This window comes from Drosophila takahashii, chromosome 2R (assembly GCF_030179915.1).
Source record: "Drosophila takahashii strain IR98-3 E-12201 chromosome 2R, DtakHiC1v2, whole genome shotgun sequence".
In the NCBI taxonomy this organism is placed as follows: Eukaryota; Metazoa; Arthropoda; class Insecta; order Diptera; family Drosophilidae; genus Drosophila; species Drosophila takahashii.
Window position 1 is genome coordinate 17,639,741 of NC_091679.1, and position 15,691 is coordinate 17,655,431.

General features: G+C 37.9%; 1 protein-coding gene across 2 annotated transcripts in view; it reads right to left on the minus strand.

The window, feature by feature from the left end:
- Nucleotides 1-15,691, minus strand: part of TpnC4 (Troponin C TpnC4) — a 140,091-nt gene that overhangs the window by 91,986 nt on the left and 32,414 nt on the right. The gene's annotated exons all lie outside the window — the stretch shown is intronic.

Genomic DNA, 15,691 nt, shown 5'->3' on the forward strand with positions numbered 1-15,691 from the left:
ATGATTATTTTTAAATATTTCCGAATTTCGATTTTAATTTTAAAAAGATCGAACTACTATATCATATAGCTCCCATAGAAACGATTGAAAAATTAATTTGAAATAATAGGAATTTTAACATTTTTGCGATTTGTAAATTAATAGAATGATCTGCAAGGGTATATAAGCTTCGGCTTGCCGAAGCTAGCTTCCTTTTTTGTTTTTGAGTGAAAAATAAAAATCTCCAATTAATTATTATTTTGTAAGCAAAAAAATATCTCTTAGAAATAATGATTATTTTGTGAGCGATATTTTTTTGCTTAGAAATATCACTCAAAGTTAGATTGCAGCCGTCCTACGCGGAATTTTACAAAGATTTAAATGTGCTCTTGTAGGTAGAACCACAAAACCATAAACCGCTTAAAAAAAAACTTTTTGTATAAAAAAACACTTTCTGTGGGAATCCAACTCGTGGTTACAGCACGGGGGACCAACACACTAGCAACCAACCCACATGTCGTTGGTTGGATCTAAGTGGAATAGTTTATAACATCTTGATAAATCGTTTTACTAATATATAAATGACATAAAGTCCTAAGGTTGATAGAACTTTTGGTATTTATGAATACCTCTTGTCAACTAAAAACCGCGTTTTAAAAAATTTTTACAAAGAAATCACATTTTTTTATTAACTCGATGTGTGCTCCATGGTTCTACCTATTAGCACAAATTTAAAACTTTGTAAAATTCCGTACAGAATGGCTGCAATCGCACTTTGAGTGATATTTTTAAGCGAAATAATAATATAATTTTATTATTTTATTCTACGAGTAACGAGTACCAATCAAATAGTTATTCCTACGTAAACGTAGTGTTTACTATAAAAAAATTAGGCTACTGTAAAAAAGGGTATAGTGGGCCCAAACCATTAATTGTGGTTAACTTAGTATTTATATAGTAAACAAGGGAAACCGCTATAGTCGAGTGCCTCGACTATTATATTCCGGTTACTCAGCTGACCAACTTTAAAAGAATAATTAACGCGAAAGGCAGTGGTACAACTGCGGATGCAGTATGCTTCAAAGATGTCGGCGATACAGATTTTCGCGGTTTGTGGGCGTGCCACATCGACATGATAAACTTGCGCTGAATGGGAAGTGGCTTCTGAGACCCCAGCGTTTACACGGACAGACAGACGGACATTTCCCCGAATACAATGTACGTAGGCTGCTATATATATTTCTGGCCTGAGAATGAAAATGCGAATATTTACGATTAAAAATGGTTTTATTGTTTTTCAAAGTATTCTCCAGCAAGACTTATACACTTTTGCATGCGCTCAAACCAATTGTCGAAGCACTTTGTCCACTCCGATTGAGACACCTCCAAAACATGGTTTTTGAACGCTTCAACAGCATCTTCTGGCGTCGAAAATCGTTGACCACGCATTTTTCTCTTGATGTGCGGGAATAAAAAGAAGTCATTGGGTGCCAAGTCAGGGCTGTATGGCGGATGACCCATCAATTCGACATTTTGGCCGGTCAAAAAGGCGCTGGTTTGGGCTGATGTGTGAGAGCTCGCATTGTCATGGTGCAGAATTATCCGTCTTCTCTTGTTCGTTTTTCGAATTTCTCTGAAGATTTCAGGCAAACAAATTGTGGTGTACCACTCAGAATTGACCGTCCTACGTTGCTCAAGCGGAACAGTCGCCACATGACCTGTTTTACCGAAGAAACAGGCCACCATTTGCTTCGAAGTGCTTCTTCCACGAACAACTTTCGTTGGATTTGGGTCGTCTTCGAAGACCCACACGGTCGATTGCTGTTTTGTTTCGGGCTCATAAGCATAGATCCATGATTCGTCACCTGTGACGATCTTATAAACGTCTTTTGAAACACCGCGATTGTATTTTTTTAAATTTTTTTTGCACCAATCCACACGAGTCTTTTTTTGAGCGATTGTCAAATTGTGCGGGATCCAACGAGAACAAATTTTTTTTACGACCAAGTCTTCATGCAATATTGAATGTATGCTGGTGGAAGAAATGCCCAAGGATGCCTCTATCTCACGGTATGTCACATGACGATCTTGCATTATCAGTTCATGCACGGCGTCAATGTTCTCTGGAACAACGACTGTTTTTGGACGATCTTCACGACCTTCGTCTGCGAGAGAGCGTCGGCCACGATTGAATTCATTATACCAGTTTTTCACAGTGCTATAAGATGGTGCTTCATCGCCATACAAAGATTTAAGTTCATCGATGCACTCTTGTCGTGTTAATTCACGTCGAAAGCAGTGAAAAATGATTGCGCGAAAATGTTCACGAGTTAGTTCCATTTTCTGCCAAATTGATTTTTTCAAGTCACTGTAAGCAACACAAATTATGGCCGTACGTCAAAACGTTCTGAGCACGTTTCTTCTTAAACATGTCAAACTTCGCAATGAAAACGTCAGTTGGCGCCAGGCAAAACTTAGTATGGCCTAGGCCAGAAATATATATAGCAGCCTACGTACCCTTATACTCTGCCAGTAATGGGTATAAATCAGCGGTCTGCAGCGTCCTATTAAGTGAGCATAGGGAATTGCTCTGCTCATCCGCTGCCTCTCACGGACACTGTAGAACAGCAGACTGCTACACACATCTCATCAACTTTATAGTTGCTGAGATCTCAGTTTTACACGGACAGACGGACATGGCTAGATCGACTCGTCTGGTCATGCTGATCAAGAATATAAATACTTTATACGGCCGAAAACGTCCCTTTCACTGCGTTGCAAACTTCCGAATCTCTGCAATGCTATAAATATTATAATTTGTTTCGTTTTGAAGAAGACATTTTGATTTGTGACAATTCAAAAACAAAATCTTAAAGTGAGCAATAACTCAGGTCAACAAAAGTTTTGTCAAGGCCTGAAACCATTTGATTGTGTTAAATGAGTCCTTTTTATACCCCTGCAGAGGGTATTATAATTTCAGTCAGATGTTTGCAACGCTGTGAAGAAGACGTTGTCGACCACATATAGTATATATATTCTTGATCAGCACCAATAGCCGAGTCTATCTAGCCATGTCCGTCTGTCCGTTTCTATGCGAACTAGTCTCTCAGTTTTAAAGCTATCGCGATGAAACTTTCCCGAAAGTTTTCTATCTATTGCAGGCAGTACATATGTCGGAGCGAGCCGGATCGGACCACTATATCTTAAGGCTCCCATAGGAATAATTTGCCACTTCGCCTATACACTCAGAAAAAAAATCTCCCTTAATTTTAGAAAATCGCTTGTGATTTTAAAACGCCATTGAATTAACAAAATGTTTCTTGAATATAGAAAAATAATAAAGAATAAATAATAAAAAATGAATAAGAAGATGAGTTGTTGAATTTTTTCTTGGATTAATGGAGATATTTTCCGGACTTTTTTCTTGAGTTAATGGTGAAATCGCCTTTGATTCTAGAAAATAAATACCTATTTTTCAGGAAAATTGTGTAATTTTTTAGTAAGGGAGTGTAGGGTAAGATGACGAACGTTTTTTTTTTTTATATAGCATATTTTTATTTATGGCGTTGATCAACCAACTTAATGGTTATAAAACGCGTAATTTAGAACATAGAAACAAATAACTGGAAACATAACATGAGTGTGGAAACAACAATTTTATAACATTGACAGTTCCACATTACTGTCTCAGGACGCGGGTTTGATGGCGTCCTCTTGTCCAGAGATCACCAGGGTGTCGACGCTTCAGCCTTCTTCTTGTGGTTGGGTTTGCCAAGGATGCAGCTAATTGATTGGAGTGGGCTAGTAGTCGGTCGTTGTAGCGGCTTGAGTGCAAGTTGATTTGCTCTCTCACTGAAGGAATGTGCAGGTCACTGGCTAGGACCTCATTTCGCACGTACCACGGTGCATTTGCTATCGTGCGCAGAGCTTTGTTTTACATTCTTTGTATCCTCAGGATGTTGGAATCCGAAGCAGTGCCCCATATTTGAATGCAGTAGGTGAGCGATGGGACAACGATAGACGTGAACAGCAACATCTTGTTACTGAGGCTGAGCGTACTTCTTCCTCTAAGCATCCAGTTCAGCTTTCGAAGCTTGGCACGACAAGTGGCTGCGAATTTGGTTATGTGCTGCCTCCACGTAAGACGCTTGTCCAAGATCAATCCCAAATACTGGGCCTGGGGGGATTCCGGGATGACTGTGTCCTGGAAATTGACCCTGGGAAGGATTTTACTTCTTAGCGAGAAGTTGCAATGCTGGGACTTGCTTCCGTTTATAGCAACATTCCATCTCGTCGTCCATTCGCTATACAGATCTAGGAAGTTTTGTGTCATTCGGGACGCTTCGATACGGCATGCTGAGTTGGAGATAAAGGCAGTATCGTCTGCATACGTCGCCAAGAGACTACCCGGTTCTCGAGGATTTGGCAGATCGGCGGTGTAGAGGGTATACAGGACGGGGCCAAGTACACTACCCTGATGTACACCTGCTCGGATGCTTCTAATAGTTGATCTTTCGCCTCTGACTTCAACCATGAAGTTTCGATCTTTGAGGTAGGATTTTAAGAGGAGAAATTGCCCAGTTGGCAAGAAAGTTTTTAGCTTGAAGAGCAAGCCATCGTGCCATACTCGATCAAAGGCCTCCTTGACGTCAAGAAAGATTGCCGAACTGTACTGCTTATTTTCGAAGGCATCTATGATGTGCTGGGTAACCCGATGAGCTTGTTCGGGGGTACCGTGGTGACTTCTAAAGCCAAACTGGTGGTCTGGAATGGCATCCTGAACGCATCTTACTGCCATCATTCTGCTAAGAAATATTCTCTCGAATATTTTAGAGAATGTAGTCAGCAGACTTATTGGTCTGTACGACGCAACAAGGTTCTCCGGTTTTCCTGGCTTGGGTATCATTGATATCACAGCACACTTCCATTGGGTGGGGAAGTGGTGGATACGTAGCATGGAGTTATAGAGGAGAACTAAGAACAGAATACCTTTCTTGGGTAACGCCTTTGCAATCCTGCTGTCAATTCCGTCGAATCCTGGAGCTTTACTGCGATGGAGCTTGCGAATTTGAAGACAAACCTCTTCCGGGCTGACATGACGAATCGGTTCGGTAGCTGGGGACGGAGCATTTAGGAATGATATTGTATCCTCAACGTCTTCAGACCTAGCTGGGCTAAATGGCCGAAAGCGCTCCTCTAGCTCATCAGCAAACCCCATCGAAATGTTTGATATTCCACACTTAAGAATTGATAATATTGACGTGACTTAATGATAATGGCAGAGCCTCCGCGATGGCGATCAGCAGGATGATTAGCTAGTTGAACGTCGTATCCCCGCAGCTGGTAGTAAGATCTAGAGCAGAAATGTGTTTCGCTGACCAACATAACATCGATTTGATGTTGCTTCACAAAAAGCTCCATCTCGAGTGCCTTGCTGGCCAAACCGTCGGCGTTCCACACACCGATTTTGAGTCCAATTTGACTCATGGTTGGACTGTAAGACCAGAAAGGAGTCCAGAGACTGCTTGAGCAGAACCTGGCGCTATTTGGGGAAGGAATTTGGCTATGAGGGACATCATTGACATAACCATCTCGAACATTTTGTCAAATCGGGCTAAGAGGTCTGACATTTTATCTTCAGATTGTAAGAAGATTTGCTCTTGTCGGTTCCATTGCTTTTCGTTTAGGTGTTGCTGAAAATCCCGATGACGTTGCTGCTGGAAGGGCCGTTGCTGATGTTGTTGGCGGGAATCTTGGTGTTACTGTAGGTTAGGAGCTGCATTTGGTGTTTCTTGTTGCTGCGACCGATGGGGTTGTTGCTGATTAGGCCTCCTGTTGTTTGTTATTAATGGAGGAAATTGTTCCTGATGCTGCAGCTGGGGTCGTCTAGCCTATTGGGCTTGCTGCCGGGAAGGACCGTTGGCGACATTGGCATAAGACCGTGCTCCATTGACATCTGATCGAGCAGTCGTCCGTGGTGCAGAGTTTTGTTGAGGAGGGGTGTTACGATTCGATGGATGATTTTTACGCCTATTTAATTTCTGCTGGTAGACAATACAGCCCTTGTAATTAGCTGTGTGGTTTTCCCCACAATTCACACACTTTACTGGGTGAGTATCTCGCTCGCAGTCCTGTATGGAATGTTTCTGTCCACATCTTACACAGTTATGGTCCAGGAAACAGTTATTTTTTGTGTGGTTGAAGTCTTGGCAACGATGGCATTGGACGACTTCATTCTTTTTGTAGGGAGTTTCCACTACAACCCGCTGGCGACATAGAGTCTTTATTTCGAATATTTCCTTGTTGCTTGCAGATGGTTCTAGTTCAACAAACACAAGGTTGACAAACTTTGATTTGTCAGAGCGCATTCTAGGTCTATTAATAAAGCGAACAATATGGCCGAGCAGAATTAAAGCATTTTTCCACTATGCGGTTTTTTCGGTATTTTTGTGTATTTTCGATTGGCAACGCGATAGGCGGAGGTGAGGTGTTTCCATTGGCAAACGCGTCTGAAAACAGCTGTTCTGATATTGTCATTTGCGAGCTGAAGTAAACATTGATTTTAAATAATAATTTGTTATTGATAATTGCAATCGCAGAACAGCATTTGAACAGCGTGGAAACATTGCTGCAATGACGAAAGCAACAACATCCCACGTTACGCTGCTTGATCATTTATTACGGCAGAAAGCAAAAGGATCTGCTGCAGAAGGCGTTCATATATATAGATCTGATCAGTCATTTAAATAATTCTTTGACACGACCCGCGACAGCAGTAGCTTCTGCGGCGGCACGTCACTGAACAGAATCTGATACGGGGCAGAAACGCCTACAAGGACATTGTGCGCAAGAAAGAGGGAGATGTGCCCTTTTCAGCAGTCGCCTGTCAACGTGTGTCATTTGAATATGGAATGGCCATCTACGGTCTAACCAGGAGGTCGCCCTAATGGACGAATGGCGCACGCAAAGCAAACGTCATGATCATGGAGACGGGGAAGCCCATGTGGCTGCGCTGCAACGACCAATATTTCGCTTCCGATCCTTCCTAGCCGGGCCATTCCATTGGATAAACGAACTGCTACTGCCCTTTATGCGCTTGGATTATCCTCGGAATACTGAATTATTGCCAGATCATTTGGCATATATGATATATCAAATACCAATCTATACGAAATAAAGTTCATGTAAATATCAACAATAAATGGTTTTAATATTTCCCGCTTCTTATCAGCCTTTTATCAGTTTCGGGTCCAGAAAAATGTTTATGCCTGGTTAATACTGCTTAAAAATACCACAAATTTCATTTTCCAGCCCTGTAACGCGAGAATTTTTCACCCCCCCCCCCCCCCCCCCCTTCTCGCCCCTCGCCTACAAGTTTTGTATGGGATTTGGGCGCGTTAAACGGTAAATGGATGCAAACGCGACGCGTCCATAATGAGCAGAGGGCATTAGACTTTCCTTTATATATTCATCCGGAATGGAGTGATGAACACCTCGAATAACCACACGATAGGATCTTTCCTCTTTGAGCTGCCAGGAGTGGAACGGGACCTTCTTTGCAATTAGAGCTTTGGTTATAGCTCTATACGTGTCTGGATCAGCAGCAAGGATCGAAACTGAATTGTTTGGGAGGCATTTTAGAGAGTATTTGGAAGGATGAACGATCTTATCTGTAGACCGGATAAGTCCGTTTATATTCTCGCAATTATTAATTACAATTGGAGGTGGCTTGTGGTCTGGTGGGTTATTGGTTATGTTGACGTTGCTATTGTTTAAATTATTGTTAATGTTACTGTTAGTGAGATCGCTTTGGTTGTTGCAGTTGAGATTAACATGGCTTATGCCAGTACTGGTACTAGCCTGGTCAGGGTTGGTCCTCGACAGACAGACATCCGCGTCGTTAGGTTCGTCGGTTGTATCCATGTCAGAAAGTTCCGAAAAACGGTTGGTGGATTGAATCGTTTTGGGGCTGTTCGAATTTCTGACGATTTTACTTGCCGAATTGGGACCCCTAGACTCTGGACGGCGTTTGCTACTACGCGGAGTCCACCAGTCTTCATCGCCGCCGACGAGAGCTTCTAGCTCAGGTTCTGCGTCCTGAGGTAGTAATGGTTGAGGGTTAGACGTTCTGGCATTATAATGTTGATTAAATCTGGTTAGTGAAGCGTTGAGTGCATTCATCATATTTTTATGAGAATGAGACACCTTTGCTCGGATATCAAAGTCTTCGGAATCCGACATGATGGAAGCTATGCACTGCTTTGCACTGCTTTACCGACTTCCTGGACAAAGTGCACTTTTGTGCAGGTTCCACGTAGGCAGACGTGGCCTAGTGGGCAAGGTACAAGCCTTGCAGCCGGAAGGTACTGGGTTCGATTCCCAGTTGTGAAAGTCTATATTTTATTTTATTTTGAATAAATTTATATATTTATGAATTCGAATTTGGATTCGAATTAGCGGTAATTTGCATCAACAACAAATTGCAACGGTTGCCTTTCAGTTTCTGTTTCACTTGCTTTTGCGAAAAACACAGCTAACGGAGCGTCTGAGCACTGTCACTACAGTTTTATCTGCCTGGTTTACAAGAACAAATTGATTTGCCACGTATGTGGACTTGTCCATAGACTCTTCACAAAGAATTTCGCAGCGATAAAAAACGCGTCTGCACTCCACGAAAGCATGATCGAGACTGAAGATGACGAACGATTCCTTTTTTTAATACAACTTTTCCAAATAGCAATATTTTTTAAAAGTGTTAAAGCAGAAATTTGTGTACATCTACTGGGCATATTTCTGTAAAAGTTCGATTTAAAATGAAAACGGAGCTAAGTCCTACAGCGTTTGGCTTGAACCATTCTTTTTTTGCACTTTCAAAAGTTGTAGTGTAAGGTGACAAACGATTTGTTTTTATACCCGTTACTCGTAGAGTAATAGTGTATATTGCATTCGTGCAAAAGGAACCGTTTCCGACCCCATAAAGTATATATATTCTTGATCAGGGTCACTAGCCGAGTCGATATAGCCATGTCCGTCTGTCTGTCTGTCCGTCTGTATGAACGCTGAGATCTCGGAAACTACAAAAGCTAAAAGGTTGAGATTTTCCAAACATATTCTTGAAATTCCTACGCATTTTAAAATGTGTCTGGCGCCCACACCTTTAAAGATTTTCGAGAAGTATAAATGAAATTTGGTTGTGTATATTTATACCTATCGAAATGTAGAAGACATTTTTCAAATCGGACCATTTATTATACAGTTATACGTAATCAAAAATATATATATCCATCTCCCTCGCACTTCCTTTAGCCGAGTGACGGGTATTAGATAGTCGGGACACGAACCCGACTATTGCGTTCTCTCTTGTTTAATGTAATTTCCCCAAAAATAAATATTTTTTAAAAGTGTAAAAGCAGAAAGTTGCTTACATCTACTGAGCATATTTCTGTAAAAGTTCGATTCGAAATTCCAACGTAGCAAAATCCCATCCCATCCATCCTAAACCATCCTTTTTACAGAAAAAAAAAATTTAATTCACTTAAATGTTATTTCGGATACGGAAAAGAAAGAAGTAATAAGATAATAGCCAAACTTAATGAAAAAGAATTGGTCAGCATGATCAGAATCACTAGACTATCTAGCCATGTCCGTCTGTTCGTCTGTCTGTCTGTCCGTCTGTCTGTCTGTCCGTCTGTCTGTTTCTACGCAAACTACAGTGGCTCACAGCTTATTTCAACCAGTCTACACCAAAAACTTTAACAGCCCATAAAAACTAAACAAAAAATGTTATCAAAATAATTTAAACGCAGAATACATCTATGATGATACACATTAGTGTATAATAACGTTATGATTTTTTAAATATTTTACAAATATTTTTTATGAATTAATTACAAAAAAAGCCCAAAAAAAAAGGCCACAGCTTATTTCAACCAGTTAACAAAAAAATCGAATAAATTAACATAGTGGCCAATAACTTTTTTTTTTTAATTTGGCATGACTACCCTTTTGTTTACCAACAATTTAAAGTGAACTTTACATGGATACAATGCCTTTTGTTGTTGTTTTCAAGTAAAAACTACTCCCGACCCTTGGAAAGGACTTTTTGCATAGTTTCGTCTAAAAATATTGTGTTTTCTAACATTTTTTTCGTTAAGTGGACTTCCAATATTGTTTTGTGGTAATGTTAAGACACATTTAATTCATAATCATTAGCTTTCGACAGCTCTGGATGAGCTGAATCTGCGAAAAAATATGCACTTCCCATGGGTAATTTCTTTAGTTAAATCAAAAATTAATTTATATTTCAAAATCCTTTCAGTTTTTAATTCATTTATCCTTTTGAATGTGAAGATGAACTCAAATCTTAATCGCGGAGTAAAAAAAAAAAATTATGGAAGGACCTGTTTGACACTTATAGGCCCAAAACAATTAGCGTTCGCCGCTAGGCTTAGGGCTCATTTGGATACACACGAGAAACTCACTTATTAGTGTCCTTAGTATGTTTGAAAAAATGTATTTGAAAGAAATGATACATTTGAGTCGGAAAAATATATCTAAGCGGAGAAAATCCCAATGACGAGCCTAAATTGGGAAGTCAAATTGCTATTTTAAAGTCTAACGGCGAACGCTAATTGTTTTGGGCCTATAAGTGTCAAACAGGTCCTTCCATAATTTTTTTTTTTTACTCCGCGATTAAGATTTGAGTTCATCTTCACATTCAAAAGGATAAATGAATTAAAAACTGAATGGATTTTGAAATATAAATTAATTTTTGATTTAACTAAAGAAATTACCCATGGGAAGTGCATATTTTTTCGCAGATTCAGCTCATCCAGAGCTGTCGAAAGCTAATGATTATGAATTAAATGTGTCTTAACATTACCACAAAACAATATTGGAAGTCCACTTAACGAAAAAATGTTAGAAAACACAATATTTTTAGACGAAACTATGCAAAAAGTCCTTTCCAAGGGTCGGGAGTAGTTTTTACTTGAAAACAACAACAAAAGGCATTGTATCCATGTAAAGTTCACTTTAAATTGTTAGTAAACAAAAGGGTAGTCATGCCAAATTAAAAAAAAAAAGTTATTGGCCACTATGTTAATTTATTCGATTTTTTTGTTAACTGGTTGAAATAAGCTGTGGCCTTTTTTTTTGGGCTTTTTTTGTAATTAATTCATAAAAAATATTTGTAAAATATTTAAAAAATCATAACATTATTATACACTAATGTGTATCATCATAGATGTATTCTGCGTTTAAATTATTTTGATAACATTTTTTGTTTAGTTTTTATGGGCTGTTAAAGTTTTTGGTGTAGACTGGTTGAAATAAGCTGTGAGCCACTGTAGTCTCTCAGTTTTTGAGCTATCGGCATAAAACTTTCCCAAAAGTCTTCTTTCTATTGCAGGTAGTATATATGTCGGAACCGACCGGATCGGACAACTATATCTTATAGCTACCATAGGAAGGAAACGTTACAAAAATTCTGGCTTCGGTGTTTTCTGAAATACTACCTTCTACTCATGGGAATATTATTTTTTATATATTTCTGAATTTCGAATAAAGAATTTAAAAAATCGGATCACTACATCATATAGCTGTCATAGGAACAATCGAAAAATTAAATAGAAATTATTAGAAAAAAATTATATCTTTGTTGATTTTTTTTACATTTTCGTCTACTCTGGGTTTTGACTAATTTTAAATATTTCTAAATTGCGATTTTAATTTTAAAAAGATCGAACTACTATATAATATAGCTGCCATAGAAACGATCGAAAAATTAAGGTGAAATAATTAGAAATTTAACATTTTTGCGATTTGTAAATTAATAGAATGATCTGCAAAGGCTAATAAGCTTCGGCTTGCCGAAGCTAGTTTCCTTTCTTGTTTTACATAAAATCAACGATCGCAATTCAAATTCTTGAATAAAAAAAGTTCGTCACCATTCCGTACAAAAAGTTTGTCACAATACCCTACAAGGTACACCTGAAGCAAAAACGGTGTCACTCTCAAACGGGTCATCCAAAAAAATCGTCAAGTACCAAAAACTTTTGATTAAGATCCCATTTATACAAGCATATATTTATCTGATTTTATTTTCCACCCATCTTCGCTCTGGCACTACTGAAAGTTTGCTAATTTGCAAACCACGTTTTTAGAAGAAATTACCTCATGAACAAATTACGGGACTTCTTGCTAATATTACTGTAAGTACATTGTCAACACGACTTTCAGTGTATTTTTATTGAAGGATCTATCCACGTGCTGCAGTATATATTTATATATTTTTTATTGATCAATTCCTAACGCTACAGTATTTCTACTATTATCTTAGCGCGCTAGTCACAATGGGTTTCAAACAGTTTTACTAAAATGTATGTCATTTCTTAATATTAACATTATTTAATTGTATGTAATATTACTATTATTTTACTGTGTGTTTGCAAAGTGTTCCCTTATTTTTATGGTAAATCTATGTGCATTGCTTATTGATTTGATTTCATGCGGAAGTTGATTCCAAAGCCGAATAGTGTTAGTGTAGAAGTGCTTGTCAGAGCAAGGCAGAGTTGTTTTAATAGGAATTATATTTTTGGTGCGTTGGGAAGTAGATAGATTTATTATGTCATATATATAATCAGGTTGTTCCGTATAAACCATTTTTTGGAGGAGTGACAAAGCTTTGAGTTTTATCCAATTCGTCAAACTTATATCAAAAATCCTCTTTGAATAACACGTAACATGGTCATATCTCTTAACATTGAATACATAACGGGCAATTAAACGCTACATTTAATTTGTGTTGGCTGGCTGCATCACATCATCAATGAAATATGTTTTGTGAATTTACATACCCTAATTAGCCAAGAACAGTTATCTAAGATTTTTTACTAACAACATTATATTGTTGATAAACGAACAAAATCAGCTGTTCGATTGACTTTGTTGTGTGCGTAAATTAGTGAAAAATCTTTGCAAACTTTCAGTGCTTATTTTGTGGAGCAACAAAATGGTATTATTTCTGATCATGTATCTTAGACAGTGTTGGGAAAGGTACTGTGTTTTTTTACCTAGGTAAGGTAAAAGGTATTGGGCAAAAATAAATACCTAGGTAAGGTAAAGGTACTTAAATTTCCCAGTACCTAGGTAAAGGTAAAAGGTATTTATAAGGTATTTTTTATTTTTATAATTATTTTGTTTTGTTCAATGTAATCATTTAAACTTAAAATAAGACTAGTTTTCAGTTATTAGTCGTCTTAATCAAACAATATCTTTTCATTTCATTTAAATTTAAATGTTTTAATTTTGTGCATATATTTTTAAAACACGCGGCATGAATAATTGTATGCACGTATCACTTCATTAATGTATTTATGAAACCCTCATGTACATATTTGGCGCGCAAAAATTCCGTATGTAGAAACATTGACTATATATTGTGCATATGTATATGCCGTTTGTTTACTTACATACGGCATTTTTGCGCGCCAAATACACTTTGGTTTCATAAATAAATTGATGTAGTGATGGAAACATACATACGTGCACAAAATTATATAAAATAAAACTGCGATTAGTTTTAACTTCACAAAACAAACAATAGAACGGCTGAATTCCAATGACTTTTAATGCTGCGTCCGACTATTACAATTTCGAAACGAAACGATACAATGAAACGATACTACAGTGTCGCAGTCAGATTTGGCTATTTTAAATCAGATCAATGTTTAATACCTATGTAAGTACCTTAATAATTCCAAAGGTATATACAAATCTGTATCTAGGTAAGGTAAAAGGTACTCAATTATTTTTATACCTAGGTAAGGTAAAAGGTACCACTAAATTGTACCTAGGTACGTACCTAGGTAAAAGTATCTAGGTATGTCCCAACACTGATCTTAGATTACATGTTTTGATTAATATGGCTTGTTGTCCAACTGTAAACTGTTTTAAATGTGTATCTTTTTAGTTTAAAACTAACAAGTTTGTTTGTGTTCCGTGGTGTACAACTTATAAATGGCACAAAGTTGCAAAAAGGTAAAAACACAAAGCTATTACCAAATGTATCCTTAATATCGCAAAACTAATAATTTTAGCAACTTTTTGCACGTTTCTTCAAAAAAATGGCTTAAATCAAGCAACTTATAAACATAAAAAAAAAGTTTTTAAGTAAAAAAACAATATAAGTGGCTTTTATTAATCTTAAAAATTGAATTTATGGGACAAGTCAAGTAAAAATCCTGGCTGCAAAGTGTTCAAAAATAAAGAAGCTGGACCCCCGTTAAAGCTAAAATTGGCATCTGCTCTTAGATATTATTTCACTTTTCTTGTACATGTTAGCAATTTTTTTTTAACAAATTTTAAAAATTAACGTAAACCGAAATTTTTTTACCGTCTTACCAACACAAATACAAATTTTTTAAAATCCCTGTCATTTTTTGGTATTTTTTAAAGTGGCTCTTAAACGTTTTTTTTTGGTTTTAAGGTTACAGAAAAACCAATTTAGAAAATGACGGAAAAAATTGTCCCTTGCGACAATTCCTTCACGTTTCGTTACAATCAAAAGTTAAGCGGTATGCAAAAAAGTCACTTCTATTGGTATCGCGTGCGAAAGTCTTTGTTTTTTTATATATCTTAAAAACAAAAAAGTACTAAAGTCAGCCCTAGCACATATTTTAGTGCTAATCAAGACCTTTAAATTGAGCCTAGTTCCAAAAGAAAAGAAGTACTGGAAGATGGTTTATTTTAACCTGCAAAGCGTACGAACGTTGTGTGCGACAGCTGAGAATGGCCCATATATATTTGTCCATTTCTAAGCCTCTAATGAATGCTCTAATGAATGAACCGAACAATGTTCGCATTATGCGGTTACTCCACGACTTTGTTCGGCTCATTTATTAGAGCAATTCTTGCGAGCAAGACATACATATATCAGCTCCAATGAGCAAGTAATGGACCGATGAGCATTGAGCAAAATTGAATCTATAAAGTACAATTTTGCTCATTCATTCATTCTACTGTGATATGAGATCAATTGTAAAAAAAAATTGTATGCTTTTTGGTTGAATTTTTTAACCTTTTGCGACAAATTAGGTGCCATAAACAAATAAGAGCAATACAAGTATTATTTCAACGGCCTCATTACCCGTTGCGAACTAAAACGTCGCCACTAAATGTAAAATGTGTCCCTTTCGAAGCCCCTAATAAATGTTTTTTTTTTTAGAATTTTCAAAAAATGTTAAAACATTAAACATTTTAACGAACTGTTTTCTACTGTTGGATCGCTACGTAAACGCCGCGACTAGCTCAGAGATATTGTGTGTTCGTCCCACCAAATTTGTATTGCGTGACTGCTTGTGACCCAAGAAAATGCAGAGATATCTGAATGGGACAAATCGGAAAACTTTATTAAGTTTTTCTTTTCGCTGGAATTCTTCGTCATCTGGCTGCTGCGGCTCGCCAGGTCGGCGACGTGCCTCCCCCGGCTCAAGATTCACTTCGTGCGTTTTTCGGCAGCGCTCCTCGACGGCGACGCTGCTCTTGTATCCCTTTGTGCTGCTCGTGGACTCCTGCGGCGTCGTTCTCCAACTGCGTCTCTCCAGTTCCACCCGGCTTGTAGGACTCAAAAGTCTGTACAACCTTCCTTTTGGGTCCAACCAGAATGATCCTTGGATCACCTGTTCCGTCGTGTTCCCTGGGGTCTGTCTGG